This window comes from Silene latifolia, chromosome 1, assembly GCF_048544455.1.
Source record: "Silene latifolia isolate original U9 population chromosome 1, ASM4854445v1, whole genome shotgun sequence".
Taxonomy (NCBI): Eukaryota; Viridiplantae; Streptophyta; class Magnoliopsida; order Caryophyllales; family Caryophyllaceae; genus Silene; species Silene latifolia.
In genome coordinates this window covers 136646926-136670509 of record NC_133526.1, presented here as the reverse complement: position 1 = coordinate 136670509, position 23584 = coordinate 136646926, and positions in this window count along the sequence as shown.

The window sequence follows — 23584 nt, the reverse complement described above, 5'->3', positions numbered from 1 at the left end:
ATAACGTCAAACTCTAGACAGCCAACCGTTATTGATTTACGTTAATCAACTGACGAGGATCAAATAATTAAATATCTGATAATATTCCATTAATGAGATTTATTATGTTAACGCACTATTGTGGAGGACACTAACTCCAACAATCTCCCACTTGTCACTCCGAGACGTCACTTCATTAAGTGACTAGGGAAACAATACAATGTTCATCTTATTCACTTGAATAGTGTTCAACATTGTCTCCACAACTTATTCAGATAAACAAGGTATTAAAATTTAGTCTCACAAATAAAAGATTCATAAAAGAAATGAATGCGAAAACAATGAATGTGATTATCATATATATAATAAAATATACACTATCCAATTATTACATATCCATAATCTATAGAAAATCTGGTACTTGTCTCAATCCCATAGTGACGACATGACCATCATGCTTAGCCTTTGATAAAGGCTTTGTTAAAGGATCAGCAATATTATCATCTGTCCCAATCTTACAAATGTCAATTTCCTTCCTTTCCACATAATCTCTAATTACATTTGTTACTAGACTTAGGCTCTTTGGCTTGAAAAATAGCTCCACTGTTATCACAAAATAGAGTGATAGGATCTTTGGCGGAATGGACTACTCCTAGCCCCTCCATGAATTGCCTAATCCAAACAGCTTCCTTCGTAGCCTCAGACGCTGCAAGGTACTCAGCCTCTATTGTAGAATCCGTAGTAACACTTTGCTTGAAGCTCTTCCAGCAAACAGCTCCTCCATTTAGCATAAACACATAGCCGGATTGGGATTTCATGTCATCCCGATTGGTTTGGACACTTGTGTCCGTGTAACCTCTTACACGCAACTCAGTTTCTCCTCCAAACACTAAGAACGAATCCTTGGTCCTTCTCAAGTACTTAAGGATGTTCTTTACGGCTATCCAGTGGCTCTCACCAGGCTTGGCTTGATACCGATTTGTCATGCTCAAGGCATACGCAACGTCGGGGCGAGTGCAAATCATAGCATACATGATAGACACAACAGCGGAAGCATAAGGGACGGCCTTCATGTGTTCAATTTCCTTAGGGGTAGAGGGAGACTGTGACTTGCTCAAAGTAATCCCTTGGCCCATAGGTAGAAATCCTCTCTTGGAGTCTTTCATATTGAACCGGTCAAGAACTTTGTCAATATAAGCTTCTTGACTCAATGCTAGTATCCTTTTGGACCTATCCCTAAAGATCCGGATACCCAAGATTCGTTGTGCCTCTCCCAAGTCCTTCATTTGGAAGTGTTTCCCTAGCCACTCCTTAACGGAAGTGAGCGATGGAATATCATTCCCAATGAGCAATATGTCATCCACATATAGGACGAGGAATGCAACCTTACTCCCACTAAACTTCATGTATAAACACGGTTCTTCCACACTTCTAGTGAAACCGTATTGTTTAATAACATGATCAAAGCGATGATTCCAACTCCTAGATGCTTGCTTAAGACCATAGATGGACTTTTTAAGCTTACACACCTTCTTAGAGTTAGATGTATCCACAAAACCTTCAGGTTGTATCATGTACACCTCTTCTTCTAGAATCCCATTCAAGAAGGCGGTTTTGACATCCATTTGCCAAATCTCATAATCATGAAATGCGGCAACCGCTAAAATTATCCTAATGGACCTTAGCCATAAACCACATCATTAAAAGATAAAGTACAACACTTGTCCTTAATCATAAAACAAAAGCTTTCCGCGTTTAATGCGGAAATGGAGATGATGTTCTTGGTTAAAGTTGGTACAAAATAACACTTATTTAAATACAACTCTAAACCACTAGCTAAAGTGAGCACATAGGTCCCTACGGCAACGGCAGCTACTCTAGCTCCATTGCCCATGCGGAGATCCACATTACCTTTTGCTAGTGCTTGCACGTCCCTTATCTGGACGAATGGGAATAAATAAAATCATTTAAATTAAAACGGACAAGAGAATTAGTCCATAAAATGATTTATTCTATGATTTTATCATAGAATAAATCATTTATTTGATCACTATGTTGAAAGATAATAAAATCATTAGCATGATTTTATGATTTCCTGTATTTATTATTATACTAGTTTCTTTCTTTCATAGGAAGCGGTTTCTTTGAAGGAATTCGGTAGCAATGATTGGTAACATGATTCACTAATTCACCTACATAAGCTTACAACAATTATTGCGATTATTTTACAACTTAACATCTATACATATTTAAAAAGGGGTTTTTATGTTGAAAACTCATGTTATGAGTTTAAAAGGAAGTCACATTTTATCAAGAGAGTCTTGATTTCGGAAGTGACACCTCCGTCATGATGATGACATATTCATTTTTATTACTCAAGAGTAATTCAAAAGTTTGCGAAAAGAGTTTTCAAAAACACTTATAATACTCCAATATGATACCGTCAAATGGCTCACTTCGAGAAAGGCCAAATCAATTGTTTATGCACTGAAGAGTTTAGGCATATGATAACAATTGAACGGTTAGGTAGTCCAATTTCGCAAGAAGTTGAGATTTTGCCAAATGTTACACTCACTTTTTAGTAATTCACTCTTACTAAGTGTATAAAATATCACGAATGACATGAAGAGAGGTCTTCATGAGATTAATTTTTGCTTGATTGAAGCAAAGAGGAATGAGAAAGTGAGTGGGAGTTAAGAAGTATCAACCCTAGATGTATGCGATAGAACAAAGTTGAAAGAGACATCTACTCAATGGATAGGCTAGTTCCACTATCTTGGTATGAGATATCAAGTATGGATCATTTCTTTGTAAAGAAGTTTACATGAATTGAAAACGTAAGACGTCTAGCATAGGACATTTTTGTATCGAAATGGTGCTAGATTAGCAATGATTTCGATGGGGACAAATGTACCTAAATTTGTTTTTAAAAGAATGTAATCATCTATGTTTATACATAGAAGGCATCACTTATGTGATTTAAAACAAAATGTTGTACCTACACCTATGATAACTTGGTGGTTGGTTTAGACCGCTTAAGTTAGAGGAATTTTACATTCTTCACGAAAACTAAATGTTATACTATCTTGTAGATTTTAAAGTCTCTATTCCGGTGAACCCAATTGATCAAACCTCAAGTAAATTCGTTTCAAACGAGTAAACGAAAAGCACATTGAACAACCATTTGATTGTGAGTCTTATGGTATGTGTGCATGTATTATGTTTTCTTTTGTAGAAAAGAAAAACAATAGTGAGGTGATTGACCATATACATACGGATGTGTAAGGCCGATAGTTGGTAATATACATGCTTGGTTACTTTTACCGTATTGTTAAGTAGATATGAAAACCTCGTATCTATTTAATACGACATAAAAGTGATTTTTGAAACGTGAAATATTTTCAAAATGAAGTAGTAAACCAAAAACACGACAAGATCAAGATGTTGATCGGAAGTTTCAATGTAATGACTTTGAAGGTCAAATGGCTAATATCAAGTAATGACCTTGATGATCACTAAGAAGATTGTGAACCAGTTCACATAAACCTTCTCTTTGGGACACCATAGTGTATGGTGTAGTCAAGTATATAAACCGAACTTTATGAGATATAGTTTGAGGTTTTTCGCAATTTTGTAAGCTATTTTCTCACTAAAAGTTTAAAACCCGACTATAATAGCCTTAATGACTCCATATGAGATATGGGTAGGGAGGGTCCCTAACTTGTCATTATTATACATTTGGGACCATAAATGTTTATGTTCAAAACCAATTTATGTATTTATGAGGGTTATCCAAAATTGAACCACTTGGTTTTACTTCTCCAAAACGAGAACAAAGAGTTTGTGGCTCGTAATGCTGTCTTTCTAGAAAGATTTTCAATTTTCTGGAAGACAGAGTGGGAGAAATTTTGAGCTTGCGGAAGTCCAAGACCCACAAACTGAGTACAATGCAAGAAGACGTTCTTTATTATGGCTCAGTGGTTATAAGGAGATAATTTTGCGATAATATTGCGTTACTTTTCAAAAGTGACGAATCTTAAACACACATCAAAGGCTTTTCTATAGTATGAACTCTATGTGATGGCGTGTCACCATGCAATTCGAATTTATCTCCTTGCACACGATGCGATAAGGAAGGAAACACGAGATGTTTTCGAGACTTGATTTAAGGTGAATACTTTGGTTGGTTACCTTGATCTTGTCATAAACGTTACATAAGATGTTTAAAATTTGGGCTTGTTATAGAGAGTTTGTGACAACCCAAATGCCTTTATCAATTCGTATGTTCTTAGTAATATAGCTTCTCTTGAGGATGAGATTCGGCAAATAAATAATGAAACTTTCTCCTTGGGAGAAGTTTTGTTGATGTTGTCAATGCTAAGTGATCTATATACGTCAAAGAGTTGGAACTTTGGGTTCAATCATGTAGTTTATTAAAATGGTATTATTCGAGTGTTGAGGTACCATTATGATACATGGAGTTTAGTGGGAGCTAAAGTTAGTTTCTTAGTCTAAATATGTGTTTGACATATTAGTGACTAGAAATATAGCTAAGGTGATGTTTCTTAGTCTAAATATGTGTTTGACATATTAGTGACTAGAAACATTCTCGGGCAGGGGCTGTTGTTGTGGTTGTTTCGAACGGTGTTGCGTGGTGAGGGGAGCGGCTGTGTTTCGTTTTTCAGGAGCATTTGTCGCCTTCTTTGCGTCATTTGTCGACCTACGCTGCCACCAGTTGGCTTTTACACCTCAAGTCGCCGGTCATTTTGGTGGTGGCTGACGGCACGGCTTTGTTTTTACCTCCCACCGGTTTTGACATCCATTTGCCAAATCTCATAATCATGAAATGCGGCAACCGCTAAAATTATCCTAATGGACCTTAGCCATAAACCACATCATTAAAAGATAAAGTACAACACTTGTCCTTAATCATAAAACAAAAGCTTTCCGCGTTTAATGCGGAAATGGAGATGATGTTCTTGGTTAAAGTTGGTACAAAATAACACTTATTTAAATACAACTCTAAACCACTAGCTAAAGTGAGCACATAGGTCCCTACGGCAACGGCGGCTACTCTAGCTCCATTGCCCATGCGGAGATCCACATTACCTTTTGCTAGTGCTTGCACGTCCCTTATCTGGACGAATGGGAATAAATAAAATCATTTAAATTAAAACGGACAAGAGAATTAGTCCATACAAATGATTTATTCTATGATTTTATCATAGAATAAATCATTTATTTGATCACTATGTTGAAAGATAATAAAATCATTAGCATGATTTTATGATTTCCTGTATTTATTATTATACTAGTTTCTTTCTTTCATAGGAAGCGGTTTCTTTGAAGGAATTCGGTAGCAATGATTGGTAACATGATTCACTAATTCACCTACATAAGCTTACAACAATTATTGCGATTATTTTACAACTTAACATCTATACATATTTAAAAAGGGGTTTTTATGTTGAAAACTCATGTTATGAGTTTAAAAGGAAGTCACATTTTATCAAGAGAGTCTTGATTTCGGAAGTGACACCTCCGTCATGATGATGACATATTCATTTTTATTACTCAAGAGTAATTCAAAAGTTTGCGAAAAGAGTTTTCAAAAACACTTATAATACTCCAATATGATACCGTCAAATGGCTCACTTCGAGAAAGGCCAAATCAATTGTTTATGCACTGAAGAGTTTAGGCATATGATAACAATTGAACGGTTAGGTAGTCCAATTTCGCAAGAAGTTGAGATTTTGCCAAATGTTACACTCACTTTTTAGTAATTCACTCTTACTAAGTGTATAAAATATCACGAATGACATGAAGAGAGGTCTTCATGAGATTAATTTTTGCTTGATTGAAGCAAAGAGGAATGAGAAAGTGAGTGGGAGTTAAGAAGTATCAACCCTAGATGTATGCGATAGAACAAAGTTGAAAGAGACATCTACTCAATGGATAGGCTAGTTCCACTATCTTGGTATGAGATATCAAGTATGGATCATTTCTTTGTAAAGAAGTTTACATGAATTGAAAACGTAAGACGTCTAGCATAGGACATTTTTGTATCGAAATGGTGCTAGATTAGCAATGATTTCGATGGGGACAAATGTACCTAAATTTGTTTTTAAAAGAATGTAATCATCTATGTTTATACATAGAAGGCATCACTTATGTGATTTAAAACAAAATGTTGTACCTACACCTATGATAACTTGGTGGTTGGTTTAGACCGCTTAAGTTAGAGGAATTTTACATTCTTCACGAAAACTAAATGTTATACTATCTTGTAGATTTTAAAGTCTCTATTCCGGTGAACCCAATTGATCAAACCTCAAGTAAATTCGTTTCAAACGAGTAAACGAAAAGCACATTGAACAACCATTTGATTGTGAGTCTTATGGTATGTGTGCATGTATTATGTTTTCTTTTGTAGAAAAGAAAAACAATAGTGAGGTGATTGACCATATACATACGGATGTGTAAGGCCGATAGTTGGTAATATACATGCTTGGTTACTTTTACCGTATTGTTAAGTAGATATGAAAACCTCGTATCTATTTAATAAGACATAAAAGTGATTTTTGAAACGTGAAATATTTTCAAAATGAAGTAGTAAACCAAAAACACGACAAGATCAAGATGTTGATCGGAAGTTTCAATGTAATGACTTTGAAGGTCAAATGGCTAATATCAAGTAATGACCTTGATGATCACTAAGAAGATTGTGAACCAGTTCACATAAACCTTCTCTTTGGGACACCATAGTGTATGGTGTAGTCAAGTATATAAACCGAACGTTATGAGATATAGTTTGAGGTTTTTCGCAATTTTGTAAGCTATTTTCTCACTAAAAGTTTAAAACCCGACTATAATAGCCTTAATGACTCCATATGAGATATGGGTAGGGAGGGTCCCTAACTTGTCATTATTATACATTTGGGACCATAAATGTTTATGTTCAAAACCAATTTATGTATTTATGAGGGTTATCCAAAATTGAACCACTTGGTTTTACTTCTCCAAAACGAGAACAAAGAGTTTGTGGCTCGTAATGCTGTCTTTCTAGAAAGATTTTCAATTTTCTGGAAGACAGAGTAGGAGAAATTTTGAACTTGCGGAAGTCCAAGACCCACAAACTGAGTACAATGCAAGAAGACGTTCTTTATTATGGCTCAGTGGTTATAAGGAGATAATTTTGCGATAATATTGCGTTACTTTTCAAAAGTGACGAATCTTAAACACACATCAAAGGCTTTTCTATAGTATGAACTCTATGTGATGGCGTGTCACCATGCAATTCGAATTTATCTCCTGGCACACGATGCGATAAGGAAGGAAAAACGAGATGTTTTCGAGACTTGATTTAAGGTGAATACTTTGGTTGGTTACCTTGATCTTGTCATAAACGTTACATAAGATGTTTAAAATTTGGGCTTGTTATAGAGAGTTTGTGACAACCCAAATGCCTTTATCAATTCGTATGTTCTTAGTAATATAGCTTCTCATGAGGATGAGATTCGGCAAATAAATAATGAAACTTTCTCCTTGGGAGAAGTTTTGTTGATGTTGTCAATGCTAAGTGATCTATATACGTCAAAGAGTTGGAACTTTGGGTTCAATCATGTAGTTTATTAAAATGGTATTATTCGAGTGTTGAGGTACCATTATGATACATGGAGTTTAGTGGGAGCTAAAGTTAGTTTCTTAGTCTAAATATGTGTTTGACATATTAGTGACTAGAAATATAGCTAAGGTGATGTTTCTTAGTCTAAATATGTGTTTGACATATTAGTGACTAGAAACATTCTCGGGCAGGGGCTGTTGTTGTGGTTGTTTCGAACGGTGTTGCGTGGTGAGGGGAGCGGCTGTGTTTCGTTTTTCAGGAGCATTTGTCGCCTTCTTTGCGTCATTTGTCGACCTACGCTGCCACCAGTTGGCTTTTACACCTCAAGTCGCCGGTCATTTTGGTGGTGGCTGACGGCACGGCTTTGTTTTTACCTCCCACCGGTGAGTTCTTTTTTTTTTGTGTTCTTTACAGTTTGTTTTTTCTCCTTTTCGATGTTTCTTTTGGGCTCCTTGTTTGCCGTGCTGCGGTGGTCCGTTTCCCTGCCAGTGATCGGCCACAACTCCTGCCACTGCCTTGGGTGTGTGGGGTTAGGTTTGTTGTGGGTGTTGCGGTTTGTGTGGTGTGGAGGTTCGGGTTGTCTGAGTCTTGGGCCGGTTGTCATCAGATTTTGGTGGTGGTCCTTGGTTGTTCAACGCCACCGTGTGCGAGGAAGGGTGTTGGGTTTTTGTTGTCCTTACATCCCTGAGCTAGTACGGTACCATTGTCCTTTTTCGGGTCTTCACGGGTGTCGGGATGGTTACGGCAATGGCTTTACAAAGGCAGCGTGGCAGAAACATTTACAGGTCCGACATTGTCATGGCGGTGCGTTGGACCTTACGCGTCAGACTCTTTCTGATAGTTTGACTGTTTACTCCAATGCCGAGAGTTCTTTGAGACGAATGGGGCTCTGGTTGTGCGGGGTGTGCTTTATGACCCGTACTGTTAGAGCAAGATGTCGGCATAACCGGGGTGATATTGTGGAGCATCCGGGGTGTGTTGATGGCATTTACACCTTCCATATTTATGGTATTCCGAGACCTTTGGCTCCTTCTATTTCGGTTTCTTCTGATGATAGTGTGGAGCTCGTTCAGTGGTCTATATCTCGCGGATCGTTTCTTTGTCTTTAGGCCTACGCACTGTGAAATCTATTCCTCCCAAGTGCCGTCTTGGGTTTGCTCGGGCTTTGAAAGGGGCCTTGGACGCGGTGTTTGATGCCCCTACTGATCTCTCCCGCTGGATTCATTTGCTTGCTTTACCTCTTTGTTTGCTCAGGACTTTCGCTCCTCGGAGTAATCATGAGTGTCGGTCTGCTATTCGGCGTCAGCATCAGGAGGAGAGTATTGTCAGGGCCATACTTGCTTGGGGGACACCTGGGGGGGTTTGCAGTTGTTACAGGAGTGCTTTGATGAAGGTCCTTCTTCTTTTTCAGTGGATGAGGATCTGGATTTGAGTGACCTCAACCTCCGCCAATGCCGGCGGAAGATTTCGATGGCCATTATCTCGCGCCGTACGGGTGCTTTCTTCCTCGGGGTCGCCCCTACTCCGATGCCACTCTCGTGGCCCTGCGTGAGAAGCATCCTGTTGCCCCGCCTCCTTCATTGCCTCCTCTGTCTGGGGATCATCATCCTCTGGTTGCCTCTTCGGCGGTGGTCTTGGATATGATTCGGAGCTTTCCTCGTGGTACTTCCTGTGGGAGGGATGGTTTTCGTGCTTGACACCTTATGGGATTTGTTTGAGTGGCGCTGTTGTGGCTATCTCCGATGATTTGATCACTTCTATTACTAGGGTGGTTAATCTTTTTCTTGAGGGTCGGTGTCCTCTTCCTGCGGGTGAGTACATTGCGGCGCCCCTCTCACACCACTCGTTAAACCGGGTGGTGGAGTTCGTCTATTCTTTGTTGGTACGGTCCGGGAGACGGCTTGTCTCTAAGGTGGGTGCTTCTATGGTTGGTCCGTCTTTATCTTCTTATTTTGATGGGCTTCAGTTCGGGGTGGGTGTGTCCGGTGGAGGAGAGGCTATCTTGCATGCCTTGAACCGGCTCATTGAGGCTCGTGGGACTCAGGAGGGGCTTTCTATGTTGCTGGTTGATTTCCAGAATGCGTTCAACCTTGTTGACCGTTCGACCATGCTTCTAAAGGTCCGCCGTCGTTGCCCGGCTCTCTCCCGTTGGGTGGAGTATTGTTATTCCAGCCCGGCCCGCCTTTTCTATGGGGAGCACTGCTTGTGGTCTTGTCAGGGTGTTCAGCAGGGTGATCCGTTGGGGCCTTTGCTTTTCGCGTTGGTTTTGCATCCCTTGGTTTGCAAGATCTGGGATACTTTTGACCTCACTTTGCAGGCATGGTACTTAGATGATGGCACCATTGTGGGTGATACTTTGGAGGTGGGGAAGGTTTTGGACTTGATTATGTTGGATGGCCCTCGTTTTGGATTACATCTTAATGTCTCCAAGACGGAGGTCTTTTGGCCTGTTGAGGATCCACGGAGTCGGCTCCCTGGGGTTTTCCCCACTTCTATTTCTTGGCCATTGCGTGGTGTTACTGTTTTGGGAGGACCTGTCAGTACTTGTCCTGGTTTTAGCAGTGAGATTGTGGCGACGAGAGTAACTAAGACCATTGAGCTAATGGACTTGGTTGCGAGGATTGAGGACCCGCAATGTGAGTTGCTTCTTCTTCGAGCTTGTACTGGTATTTCTAAGCTCTACTTCTCCCTTCGTACTTGCTCCCCTAGTGTTTTTGGGTCTGTCCATCTTCCTTTTGATGCCGCTCTTCGTTCTAGCTTAGAACGTATTGTCACCGCATCAGGGCCGGGTTTTGGGGATTGGCAGTGGCGCCTTGCTACTTTCCCTTTTCATCTTGGTGGTCTTGGTGTCTATGCGGCGGGAGATGTTTTATTTTATGCTTTTATTGCGTCCCGCTTGCGATCTCTTTGGTTTTGCGAGGCTAAGCTCCTCGGCCCTTCTCGGTATTGTAGTGCTGCTATTTTGCCTTTGATGATGCGCGCAGTGTTTCACTGCGACTACGGGTTACGGTGTATTAGGTCACCCTAGTGAAATTCTTTGCTCCCAAACTTATGAAGAAATTGGCGGACATTTATTTCACGACGGTTCTTCTTTGCCTCGAGTCATTTTCTCTTTGACACCACGCCAACTTGCTTTATGGCGGTCTCGGCGGGGTTCTCACTCCTACGATTGGTTACGTGCGGTTCCTATCTACGGTTTGGGGCGGACTATGAACGGGAGGACTTACCGTAGTGTGTTGGGGTATCGTGCGGGTGTTCCGTTATTCACGGTATCTAGGCCATGTCTGCTTGCTCTCGGGTTTTTCTTTGGGGATGTTTTTGGGGACCATGTTGTTTCTTGTCTTGATCTTGTGGGCGTTAAACATCGGCATAACCTTGTCCGGGACACTCTTTTCGACATCTGCTATAGATCTGGTATTTCTGCGGGGAAGGAGGTTGATATCGGTTTGGTGGATGGGCATGGTGGCTCTCTTCGTCCTGCGGATGTTTTGCTTTATTCTTGGGACAGAGGGCGTGATGTGTGCGTCGACCTGACAGGTTCTTCACCTTTGACTCAGACTGGGTTTGCAGATTTTAGGCCGGGCCGGGTTATCGCTGATGCTGCTCAGCGAAAGTGTGCTAAGTATGGGGATTTGTGCGCGGTAGCGGGTTATGGTTTCCTACCTTTCTCTTTCTCTTCACTTGGGGAGCTGGGTTCGGATCTTGTTGCCTTGCTCAGCGGATCCGAAATTCTCGGTATCTCAGGATGCGGGGGCTCGGGTGGCCGCTTACATTTTTACTAGACTTAGCTTTGCTATTGCTAAGGGTGTGGGAGCCCAGATTGTCTCTCGGCTCCCCACCAATTTCATGTAAACTTTTTTTTTTATTTTAATGAAAGCTGCGCGCATCCCTTTATAATAAAAAAAAAAATAATAATAATAATAATAATAATTATTATTATTATTATTATTATTATTTTTTTTTTTTTTTTATTATAAAGGGATGCGCGCAGCTTTCATAGATAGAAAAATAAAAGTTTACATGAAATTGGTGGGGAGCCGAGAGACAATCTGGGCCCCCACACCCTTAGCAATAGCAGTAAAAATATAAGCGGCCACCCGAGCCCCCGCATCATGAGATACTGAGAATTTCTGGATCCGCTTGAGCAAGGGAACAGCATCCGAACCCAGCTCTCCAAGTGAAGAGAAAGAGAAGGGAAGGAAACCATAACTAGCTGCCGCGCATAAATCCCCTTACTTAGCACACTTACGTTGAGCAGCATCAGCGATAACCCGGCCTGGCACAAAATACATCATCCCAGTATGAGTCAAGGGAGAAGACCATGTCAGATCGATGCACACATCACGCCTTCTGTCCCAGGAATAAAACAGCAAATCCGCAGGATGAAGAGAGCCACCATGTCCGTCAACCAAACCGATATCAACCTCCTTACCCGTAGAAATACCAGACCTATAGCACATGTCGAATAAAGTGTCCCGAACGAGGTTATGCCGATGCTTAACACCCACAGTGCCAGTACAAGAAACAGCGTGGTCCCCATAAACATCATCAGCAAAAACCCGAGAGCAAACAGGACAAGGCCTAGAAACCGTGAATAACGGAACACCAAGTTGATATCCAATCACACTACGGTAAGTCCTCCCGTTCATAGTCTGACCCAACCTAGAGATAGGAACCACACTGAACCAATCAGAAGAGTGGGCACCCTGCTGAGAGTTCCACAACGCCAGCTGATGCGGTGTCAAAGAGAAAACAAATTCTGAAGCAACAGCAACCGTCGCGAAATATATATCTGCCAATTTCTTCATAAGTTTAGGGGCAGCGATTTCATTAGGATCGCGTAAGAAAGCAGAACCTATAGTCTCAGAAAACACCCAGAAGGCATCATCAAAAGAAGGACCAGCATCTACAATACCAGAAGGCCGTAGGAGCTTAGCCTGCAAATCTGCAGACTGCAAACGGGACGCCAGAAAAGCATAGTGTAAAACATCTCCCGCAGCATAAACACCAAGCCCACCAAGATGAAAAGGGAATGTAGCAAGGCGCCACTGCTAATCCCCAAAACCAGGTCCAAACGCGGTGACAATACGTTCCAAGCTAGAACGAATGGCGGCATCAAAAGGAAGATGGACCGAACCAAACACACGAGAGGAGCAAGTACGAAGAGAGAAATAGAGCTTATAAATACCAGTACAAGCTCGAAGCAGAATCAACTCACATTGCGGGTCCTCAATCCTCGCGACGAAGTCCATAAGCTCAATGGTCTTAGTCACTCTCTTTGCCACAAGCTTACTGCTGAAAACAGGATAAGTACTGACAGGTCCACCCAAAACAGAGATACCACGCAAAGGTTGAGCAATAGAAGGGGGGAAAACACCGGGATGCCGACTCCGAGGGTCCTCATTAGGCCAAAAGACCTCTGTCTTAGCGACATTAAGATGGAGTCCAAAATGAGGGCCATCCGCCATAATCAAATCCAAAACCTGCCCCACCTCCAAAATGTCCCCAACAATGGTGCCATCATCCAAGTACCATGCCTGCATAGTAAGGTCAAAAGAGTCCCGAATTTTGCAAACTAAGGGATGCAAAACCAAAGCAAAAAGCAAAGGGCCCAAAGGATCACCCTGTTGGACACCTGACAAGACCACAAACAATGCTCCCCATAATAAAGATGGGCCGGGCCAGAGTAACAAAACTCCACCCAATGGGAAAGAACCGGGCAACGACGGCGGACTTCTTGTAGCATGGTCGCACGATCAATAAGGTTGAAAGCATTCTGAAAATCAACCAGCAACATAGAAAGTCCCACACCACGACCACGGGCCTCAATGAGCCGATTCAAGGCATGCAGGATAGCCTCTCCTCCACCGGACACCCCAACCCCAAACTGAAGACCAGCAAAATAAGAAGATAAAGAAGGACCAACCAAACAAGGACCAACCTTAGAGACAAGACGTCTCCAGACAGTGCCAACAACAATAAGATGAACACCACCACCCGATTTAACAAGCGCCGTGAGCGGGGCACTGGCAATGTACTCACCAAGAGCTAGAGGACACCGGCCCTCAAGAAAAAAATTAACCACCCTAGTAATTGTGACGGTTGTTGGTTTATATTGTTGATTGTTGTTGTATAACTGTCTGTGATGTTGGAGGCACGTCCCTGGCTGAGTGGAGTCACTTGCGAGAGTGGCTTCACGCCCTTGGTTCGCCCTTTGTGGAACCCGCCACAGGAGGGGATGTGCACATTAAGGAAACATGGGTTTATTGCTCAGTGGTTGATGAGCGGGGATTTGTTGGGTACGGCTGCGGTCCCCTACTGGCGGTGTGGAGTACTTGTTGCGATGGGTACTCTAGCAGGACTACACACATTAGTGTGTAGTTAGTTGTGTGGAGATTGATTATGGAGTTTGGAGGATTGCTGTGTTGTTGAGCTGTTTATGTACTTGTTTCGTTGTGGCTTTGTGTTGTGTAATTAGTACTGACCTCGTTTAAATGTTTTAAAAACTGTGGTGATCCATTCGGGGATGGTGATCAGTTATTGAGCAGGTACGATATGACGCATATGGGATAGCTGGTATGAGTCATCACGTGGCTGTTAGAAGAGTCTTCCGCTGTGTCAGACGATATTTTGTAGTTTTGATAGTTTTGCTAGTGGACCGTTTGAGTACCTTGTATTTTAGTTAACAGTTTTGGGTTTTGGAACATGTAATCATTAAACCGTATTTTACCTTTAAGTTATATTTCTTCATTGTCTTATGATTATCATTGCCTTGGGTAACCGAGATGGTGACGTTCTTATACGTAAGTGGTCCTGGTAAGGCACTTGGAGTATGGGGGTGTCACAAAGTGGTATCAGAGAGACGATCATGAAACCTGAAACCAATGAACCTAATGGACATAGGGAGTCAAATTAAAATGAACCCGGGGTAGAAGTTGTAGGAGCTAATGCAAAGGCTTGGGAGACATCCTAAAGTCGCGAACTCGCCCTACAATTTTGAACCAGTCACATGGGGTGCGTGTCGGGATCGTATGTGTTATCTTCTTGTTTGTATGTCTATATAATAACATGTGGTGAATCGGTGGATGTATGAATGTGGGGGATAGGAGATATGGAATGAAGATGATGATAATGTGATTTGCATGTTGGATGAATGAAGGCGTGTTGTTTGTTTTATAATGTGACATGTTAGAAATACGGAAGTAAAGTTGTTTGTTTGAGTATATAAAGGGTTGCGTATATATATATATATATATATATATATATATATATATATATATATATATATATATATATATATATATATATATATATATATATATATTGTTGTTGTTGTTGTTATGTTGGTAGTATAAAAGTTGTATATAAAGTTGGGAAAGGAAGATAAGTATGCGGGTAGTTATACGAGTCTGCATGACTCGTTCGAGTGGGGGGCACTCGATCGAGTAGGTGAGAGGCTCGATCGAGTGGGACTGAATCGATCGAGTAGGTAGTTTTATGTTTTGTGGGCAGAAGCAGGTTTTTGGGCGCTCGATCGAGTAGGTAGGGGCACTCGATCGAGTGGGGTCAGCTCGATCGAGTGGCTAGTCAGCTCGATCGAGTGTGTTTTTTGGGAATTTTCTGATCAGGTTCTGGAGTCGAGGTACTCGATCGAGTAGGTGAGGCAACTCGATCGAGTGACCTCAACTCGATCGAGTAGGTGTAGGGGCTCGATCGAGTGGGTTTTATACAGGTCGTATGCGTGTTTTGAGATGTGGGATATGTGTTTATATCTACCGTTTCTTATATAGTTACAAGATGCCGCCGAAAAGAACCGCTTTGTATGCTAGAGCTGAGAGTATGAACGTGGATGACATAGTGAAGGTGTTGGAGCACCAAGATGCTCTTACAGATGCTTTGAAAAGAGTTGGAAAGGATAAGAATGCCTATCACTCCAAAATCAGCATTCACATAGCTAGGTTCAACCTTAAGGAGTATAAGGGGACTGGGGCGCCCATTCTGCCGGATAATTGGCACAGAGAGATGGAGAATATCCTTGAGTTAGTTCATTGCCAGGAGGAGATGAATGTGGAACAAGCTGCGTTCTACTTGAGGGAAGCGGCTGGTGAGTGGTGGGATAAGGTTAGGGTGAGTGCTAGGGAGATGTTGTATATGAAGCAGGGGCTACCTGCAATACCTTGGGATGAGTTCAGGAAAGCTATGAGGCATGAGTTCGTGCCGTAATATGTGAGGAGTAAGCTTATGTAAGACTTTGATGACTTTAAGATGACATCCGATATGATGGTAGCTGAGTACTACCGCAAGTTTAATGAGAAGTCCAGATATGCTGAGGACATGGGGCTGAGTGAGGAGAACTTAGCTTTGAGGTTTGAGAAGGGGTTGACCCTCAAGATTATGGAGAAGCTACTGGTGGGAGTTCTAACAGATGTGAAGGAGGTCTATGAGCGAGCTGGGAGGGCTGAGAGGTTAGTTGAGATGGCCAAGGAGAGGGGTGCTGAGAAGAGGAAAGCTGAGAGCGAAGGGGGTGGTCAGTCCAGCTACAAGAAGGGTAACTATAATCAGGTGAGAGCATATTCATCGAGCTCGGGGTTTAGTGATGGGGCTTCATACGGGCGTGGTCGTGGTAGTGGTGGTGGTAGTTGGGGTATGACCTGTTATAACTGTGGTGGTGTGGGCCACAAGATACATGAGTGCACCAGTGTGATGAGTGGGGGTTTCCAGAGACCGTTACAGGGGAGTTTCTCACAGGGTCCTACACAGATTTATGCTAGTAACTGGACGGGTGGGTCATGGAACAACAGGGGAGGTCAGAGCAACAACGGTGGGGCTAACTGCAATGGCGGTAATTCTTATCAGAAACCGGCTATAAACACCAACAACAACCATGGGTCGGGTGCTAAACCGACTACCTCTGCTAGTACTGTCCGGGGAGGTGGGTAGAAGACCAGTGGCAAGCTGTTTATGATGGAGAAGAAAGCAACTGAGGATGATGCTAATGTTATCACTGGTACATTTCTTGTTAATAGAGTTTTTACCTTTGTTTTGTTTGATTCGGGAGCGTCACAATCGTTTGTATCATCGAGTCATGTTAAACGGATGGGTTTGAGTGAGCATGAGTGTGTAAGAGAGGAAGGTTTTATACCTTCGAATGAGTCTGTATCTTGTGGGCGGTTGTATAGAGGTGTATCCATGATAGTTGGGCAAGTTGATCTACCTATAGACTTGTTGGAGTCTCTTTAGATGGTTTTGAGATGATAGTCGGGATGGATTGGTTGGAAAAGTACAAGGCTAAGATAGATTGTCATCAGAAGAGAGTTTCTTTGAGAGGTCCAAAGCGGATTAGTGTGTTTTATCGTGGGTTTGTTGTCAAACCCAAAGTTAAGTTGATTGTAGCAGTGACCTTGAAGCCCTATCTGAGGAAGGGGTGCCCGTTGATCTTGTGCCATGTGAGGGATCATAGAGTGGAGAGTCCGACAGTTGAGCAGATACCAGCGGTGGGAGAGTTTCCAGATGTCTTTCCAGAGGAGATTCCGGGGTTACCACCGAAGAGGGAGGTAGATTTCAATGTTGAGCTGAAACCGAGGACGGGGCCAATCTCTAAGGCACCGTACCGTATGGGTCCTAAGGAAATGGAAGAGCTAAGGAAGCAGCTGGATGATTTGATTGAGAAGGGATACATTAGAGCTAGTGTATCACCATGGGGAGCACTAGTTTTGTTTGTGAAGAAGAAAGATGGGAGCCTGAGGTTGTGCATCGACTATAGGGAGCTGAACAGAGTGACAGTAAAGAACAAGTATCCTTTGCCAAGGATAAATGATTTGTTTGACCAGTTGAGCGGTGCAGCAGTCTTTTCTAAGATTGATTTGAGGTCGGGTTACCATCAGGTGAAGATTGGGGAAGAGGACATACCAAAGACAGCTTTCACGTTGAGTTATGGTTATTATGAGTATGTGGTGACGTCGTTTGGGTTATCTAATGCACCTGCCGTGTTTATGGATTTGATGAACCGGGTCTTCAGTCAGTTCTTGGATAAGTTTGTGGTGGTTTTCATAGATGATATCTTAGTCTTTTCTAAGACTAAAGAGGATCATGAGGATCATTTGAGGATTGTGTTGTAGACCTTGCGAGATCATCAGTTATATGCCAAGTTGTCCAAGTGTGAGTTCTGGTTAGAGGAGGTAGCTTTTCTGGGGCATGTGATTTCAAAGAAAGGGGTAGCTGTTGATCCTGCAAAGATTCAAGCAGTTACCAAGTGGGAAGCACCAAAGAATGTGGCTGAGATCATGAGTTTCTTGGGTTTAGCAAGGTATTATCGACGGTTCATGAAAGATTTCTCCAAGATAGCTAGACCTATGACAGCTTTGATGAGGAAAGAGAACAGGTTTCGTTGGGATAAAAGTTGTGAGACAGCGTTCCAAACATTAAAGGAGCGTTTGACCACAGCTCCAATCTTAGCATTGCCTAAAGGGAGTGAGAACTTTGAGGTGTATACGGATGCTTCAAAGAATGGGTTGGGTTGTGTGTTGATGCAGAATGGGAATATGATTGCCTACGCTCCTAGGCAATTGAAGCCTTATGAGGAGAACTACCCTACACATGATCTTGAGTTGGGTGCGGTTGTGTTTGCTCTTAAGAATTTGAGGCATTACCTATATAGGGCGACGTTTAAGGTATTTTTAGATCAGAAGAGTCTCAAGTACATCTTCACTCAAAAGGAATTGAACATGAGACAGAGGAGGTGGATGGAGTTGATTAGTGATGACATGGACATCATCTACCATGAGGGGAAAGCCAATGTGGTTGCAGATGCTTTAAGCAGGAAGAGTGTGCATTCTTTATGCACAACTATATCTTTGATGAGATTGAGAGATGAGGTGGGGAAGTTCGGGATACATATGATCCAGAAAGGGGATGCTAGAGGAGATTTGACAGTGGAGCCAGACCTTTATGATGACATTCGCAGTAAACAGGCATCGGATCCCAAGATTGAGGAGTGAAGAGCTGGACTAGAGAAAGGGACAGTGTCTAGATTCTCTATTCATACAATATGGTAGTGTGAGATTTGATGGGAGGTGGTGTGTTCCTAATGATGAGGAGTTGAAAAAGATAATCATGACATAGGCTCATTGCACACCATACTCGGTACATCCAGGCGGTGACAAGTTATATAAAGATTTGAAGAAGACTTTATGGTGGCCTGGGATGAAGAAAGAAACATCTGAGTTTGTGGCTCGTTGTTTGACGTGTCAGAGAGTGAAAGAGGAGCAGCGACGACCACAAGGTAAGATTCAGTCTCTTGAGGTACCTGAGTGGAAGTGGGCGTCCATTTCTATGGATTTTATCGTGGGTTTACCGAAGAGTCAACAGGGTAACAACATGATATGGGTTATAGTGGATCGACTGACCAAGTCAGCTCATTTTGTGCCTATGAAAGATACATGGACTAAGACGCAGTTAGTTATGGCTTATCGGAAAAAACATGGTTCGACTGCATGGGGTGCCTAAAGATATAGTGTCTGATAGAGATTCGAGATTCATCTCATGGTTTTGGAAAGAGTTGCAGGAGTCTTTGGGAACTACCATAAAGATGAGTACAGTATTTCATCCTACGACAGATGGCCAGACTAAGAGGACCATCAAGAATCTAAAGGATATGTTGCGAGCTTGTGTTATGGATTTTGGTGGTAGCTGGGAGCAGAGATTGGATTTGATTGAGTTTTCTTACAACAACAACTATCACACTGGTATTGGCATGGCGCCATTTGAGGCTTTATATGGTAGGAGATGTAGGAGTCCGATTTGTTGGGACGATAGTGCTGATGCATTGGTTTTGGGACCAGAGATGGTACATGAGATGGTGGAACAGATTAAGCTGATCAGACAGAGGATGAGAGCGGCCCAGGATCGACAAAAGGGTTATGCTGATCTACATCGACGGGATATAGAGTTTCAGGTTGGGGACAAGGTTCTTTTGAATGTGTCTCCTATGCGTGGGGTCATGAGATTTGGTAAGAAAAGGAAGCTGAGCCAGAAGTTCATAGGACCGTATGAGATCTTGGATCGTGTGGGTGAGGCTGCTTATCGGTTAGCTTTACCGTCTGCTGTGGATAGAGTGCATAATATGTTTTATGTGTCTCAGCTGCGGAAGTATGTTAGTGATCCGTCACATGTGTTAGAGGTAGAGAACATAGAGCTGGATGAGTCCTTGTCTTATCTTGAGGTGCTTAAACAGATTCTTGATCGAAAGGTTAGGAAAACTAGACATGGTGAGACAGTGTTGCTTAAGGTTCTTTGGTCTAACCATGAGGTTGAGGAGGCTACATGGGAGGCAGAAGAGGCTATGAGAGAGCGGTACCCGTATCTTTTTTATCAGGTATGTATGGTTACGAGGACGTAACCTTGTTTTTTTTAGGGGGTAGGAGATGGTCGCATAGAGTTTTTACATGTTTTTATGTTGGTTTTGATATAGTCAGTAGTTGTTTTGAGTCGGGTTGAGTTTGTTTGGGAGGTATGTTTTGGAGTTTTATGTTGAGTTTTGTTTGTGTTGTTATGTCGGGAGGATGTTAGTGTGCTTTTGTCTTGGTTGTGGATTGAACTTCGGGGACGAAGTTCTTTTTAAGGAGGGAAGACTATAATACTACGGTTTTATGTGTATGAGGGTACTCTATCGAGTGGGGCTTATTCTGTCGAGTAAGTTGGATTTTATGCAAAACAGTAGTCTGCCTGTAGGGTACTCGATCGAGTAAGCTTGGCACTCGATCGAGTAAGGGGCACTCGATAAGTCGGTTTGCGGGTGATTTGCGACGGGTTTGTTAATATAAGGATTAATATATATTAACTTCCGTCATCTTTATTTAAACACTTTTACATCGAGTAAGTCAGTTTACGGGTGATTTGTTGGAGTAAGTGTCCCCGACAATAATGCGATCACAATTGTCGATCATATTGATCACATATTTAAATCTCATATCAAGAATACGAAAGGGATGATACATTACATATATAGTCAACTGGTCCACACATATCGGTAATGATTGGCTGGCTAGAGTTTTACATTACTGTCGTGCGACAGTGGTGATCAGTTGATCCCTTGAGGTCACACCTAAAGGACGATTCCCTTAATTGAAAAAGGTTAATTAATTGTATGTCGGTACAGATTAATTAATTCCTTAAAATTGAACAAATTATCATCATAAGAGAGAAAATGACATCTTATTATAATGTGATTAAATAAGATTTTATTTAGTAATTTAAGAAGTTATATTACTAAAATTAATCGGTGTTTGCGAAACACGCGAGATGAGAATGATAAGTTAGTTATAATTATAAGATGTTGTGAATTATACTAACTAATAATTAAATGACCATTTTATATGAAAGTAATTTTGAATTACTAGTCAATTTGTTAAATGTGATTTATTTAATTTGTAAATGATATTTAATTTGTAAAATATGCATTTTAAATTAAAACATGACATAAGACATGTCACATGTCACATGACATACAATTGTGCAATTGACAAAAATAAAATGGACTCCATTTTACAACATATCAACCGAAATATTGATGGGCATTTTAGAAGTTTTGTCTTATTCATTTGTCTTATTCATTTGTCTATGACACTTGATAGTGACATGACTATCGACAAAGGCTTACACAATTTGTCTTGTGAAGACAAAAAGGAAAAAGAAAATGGGGTCCTATAGCCCTCTAACCCACCGGTTTTTGATATAGAAAATGGAGAGATTTTCTTAATTTTTCATTCTTCTCATGTTTTATGATAAACAATAAACTTCTCTCTCTTGTTCTTCATAAAATCAAGTTTTATGAATCAAATTTGTTCAAATTAATCACTAATAATACTAGTAGTAGTATATGAGTATAAGTAACCGATTTTAAGGTAAACCACATTACAAATATCTAGTACATATTATTTTGTGGGATTTTGGGATAGTCTTGGGTGCTACTTATTGGAGGGCTTCTATTTTGAAGTCATGAATGTTCATCCATTATTGGAAAGCTCAAGAACTAACAAGAACGAGATCTTGTTGGTGCCCATAAATGACCGAAATTTAGATGGTGAGAAATCGATTTTCTTATCTCTTTTTATTTAGTTTGCATGCATAAGATCAACAATTTATTTTATGACTAAATAAATTTGAACATATATGAATATGTTAAATTAATGAGATTAATAATTTCTAACAAGCGGTATCATGAGTCTTAGGTTGTTTGCATGCAAATCGGTTATAGTTTTTCCGAGTTATACGATTAACAAATAAAACTTATAAATTTGTGTTTATTATGATATATCACGAAATCAATTATGCATGTTAAAGTTTCTGGTCCTAAAATGCATTTAGGATATTTTGGTTAATTTATGGATTTTTATTGTTCATTTTATGTAATAATGGCATTAAAATGTGAATTTATGATAAAAATGTCATTTTTGGACTAAAATTAGCTAAACTTTGATTTTTCCAGTGGTTTTTGGATATGTTTTCACATATATTATATTTTGATGACCTGTAATTGTTCATAATTTTATGAGTTCTTATGCTCGAAATATGGATTTTTCAAGATAAAATCGAATTTAAATGGAAAAATAGGTTAATATGAGTTATATTTCGAATCTGGTCATAGAAATTTATTATGTTGTCACATGAAATTTTACAAAATGTGTGTAAAATAATTGGCTATAATGAAGTCTTTATGCATGATTTATGAATTTTTGATGAAAAATCACATAAATAGTGACTTTAATTATTATAAATTGTTAAAACATACTTCATGACTAAGGAAAAACGTCACATATTGCATTTTATCATTTACTTCAGATCTAAAATTGAAAACTTGATAAAAATAATTTTTATCATATTTTTATGGTAATCATTGATAAATCGGATAAACCGCAACATTATTTTTCTCGATAAATTTTGAAATTTTAACCTAAGTTTTAAACATTATGAGTGTCATGGTATTTTTTCCAGAATGTTCATGAGTTTAAATTTTGAATTTTGAATTTATTTGAATTTTTTATGATTTATTTGAAGTTTATGTCATAATATTGTAATTTTGAGTCCATTTATGAACAATATTAAGAAATATAAGTTAATTATTTTCAAGTGTTAGTGGAGACTAATTTTGAGTCCTAATATAGTTAGGGTAATTAACTTGTACATAAATATGATTTTATGTAAAAATTGTGATTTTAAAGGTTTAAATCACGCAAATCCGTAAAAACCGATTAATATACAATATTGGCTCCTTAAAGGTGATTTAGCATAAAATTGGGCATGTTCAACATATTATAATGCTGCATTTTATTTATGATTGTCATATTTTAATTTTATGTAATTTTTGAATTATGTAATTTTACTTAGTATGGCCTTAGTTTTAATTGATATTACCCGAAATGTATGGGAATATCGATTCGGATGTAATTTATTGTGATCTCGTATCACCGTTTTGTAATATAATAGATTTATTTTTATTTTAATTACAAATGTATAATAGGAAATTATGTAATTTGTTATGTAATTTATTTATTCCGGAGTTCCTTGAAGACGGTGTCACTCGAGAAGGCGATCCATTAAAGACGGTGTTGCCTTGATATGCGTGCCAAGACAGAAGTTCTAGGGACCAAAGGAGTTGGTTTCCAAATTTGTAATAGTTAAATTAGATTTACTATTTTAGGAAGGCCATACTAGGATTTTTATTATGCTTTGCATTTTATTTATATGTTGCATGCATCGCTAAATAGCCATAACTAAAACATGCATTATCATTTTAATCGAGTTTATCGACCGTGTCAATTATAATTATCATAGTTCACCGCTTTAGTTCACTTAAAATGTGATAGATAAAAAATTGACATGACCTCTCGCTAAAAATAAACAATTGAGACTTAGCCTTACCAAAAAGTAGAAACCATGAAAACTTATTTCGTGAGGGAGTGCACTCGGCTTTACCGGGGTAC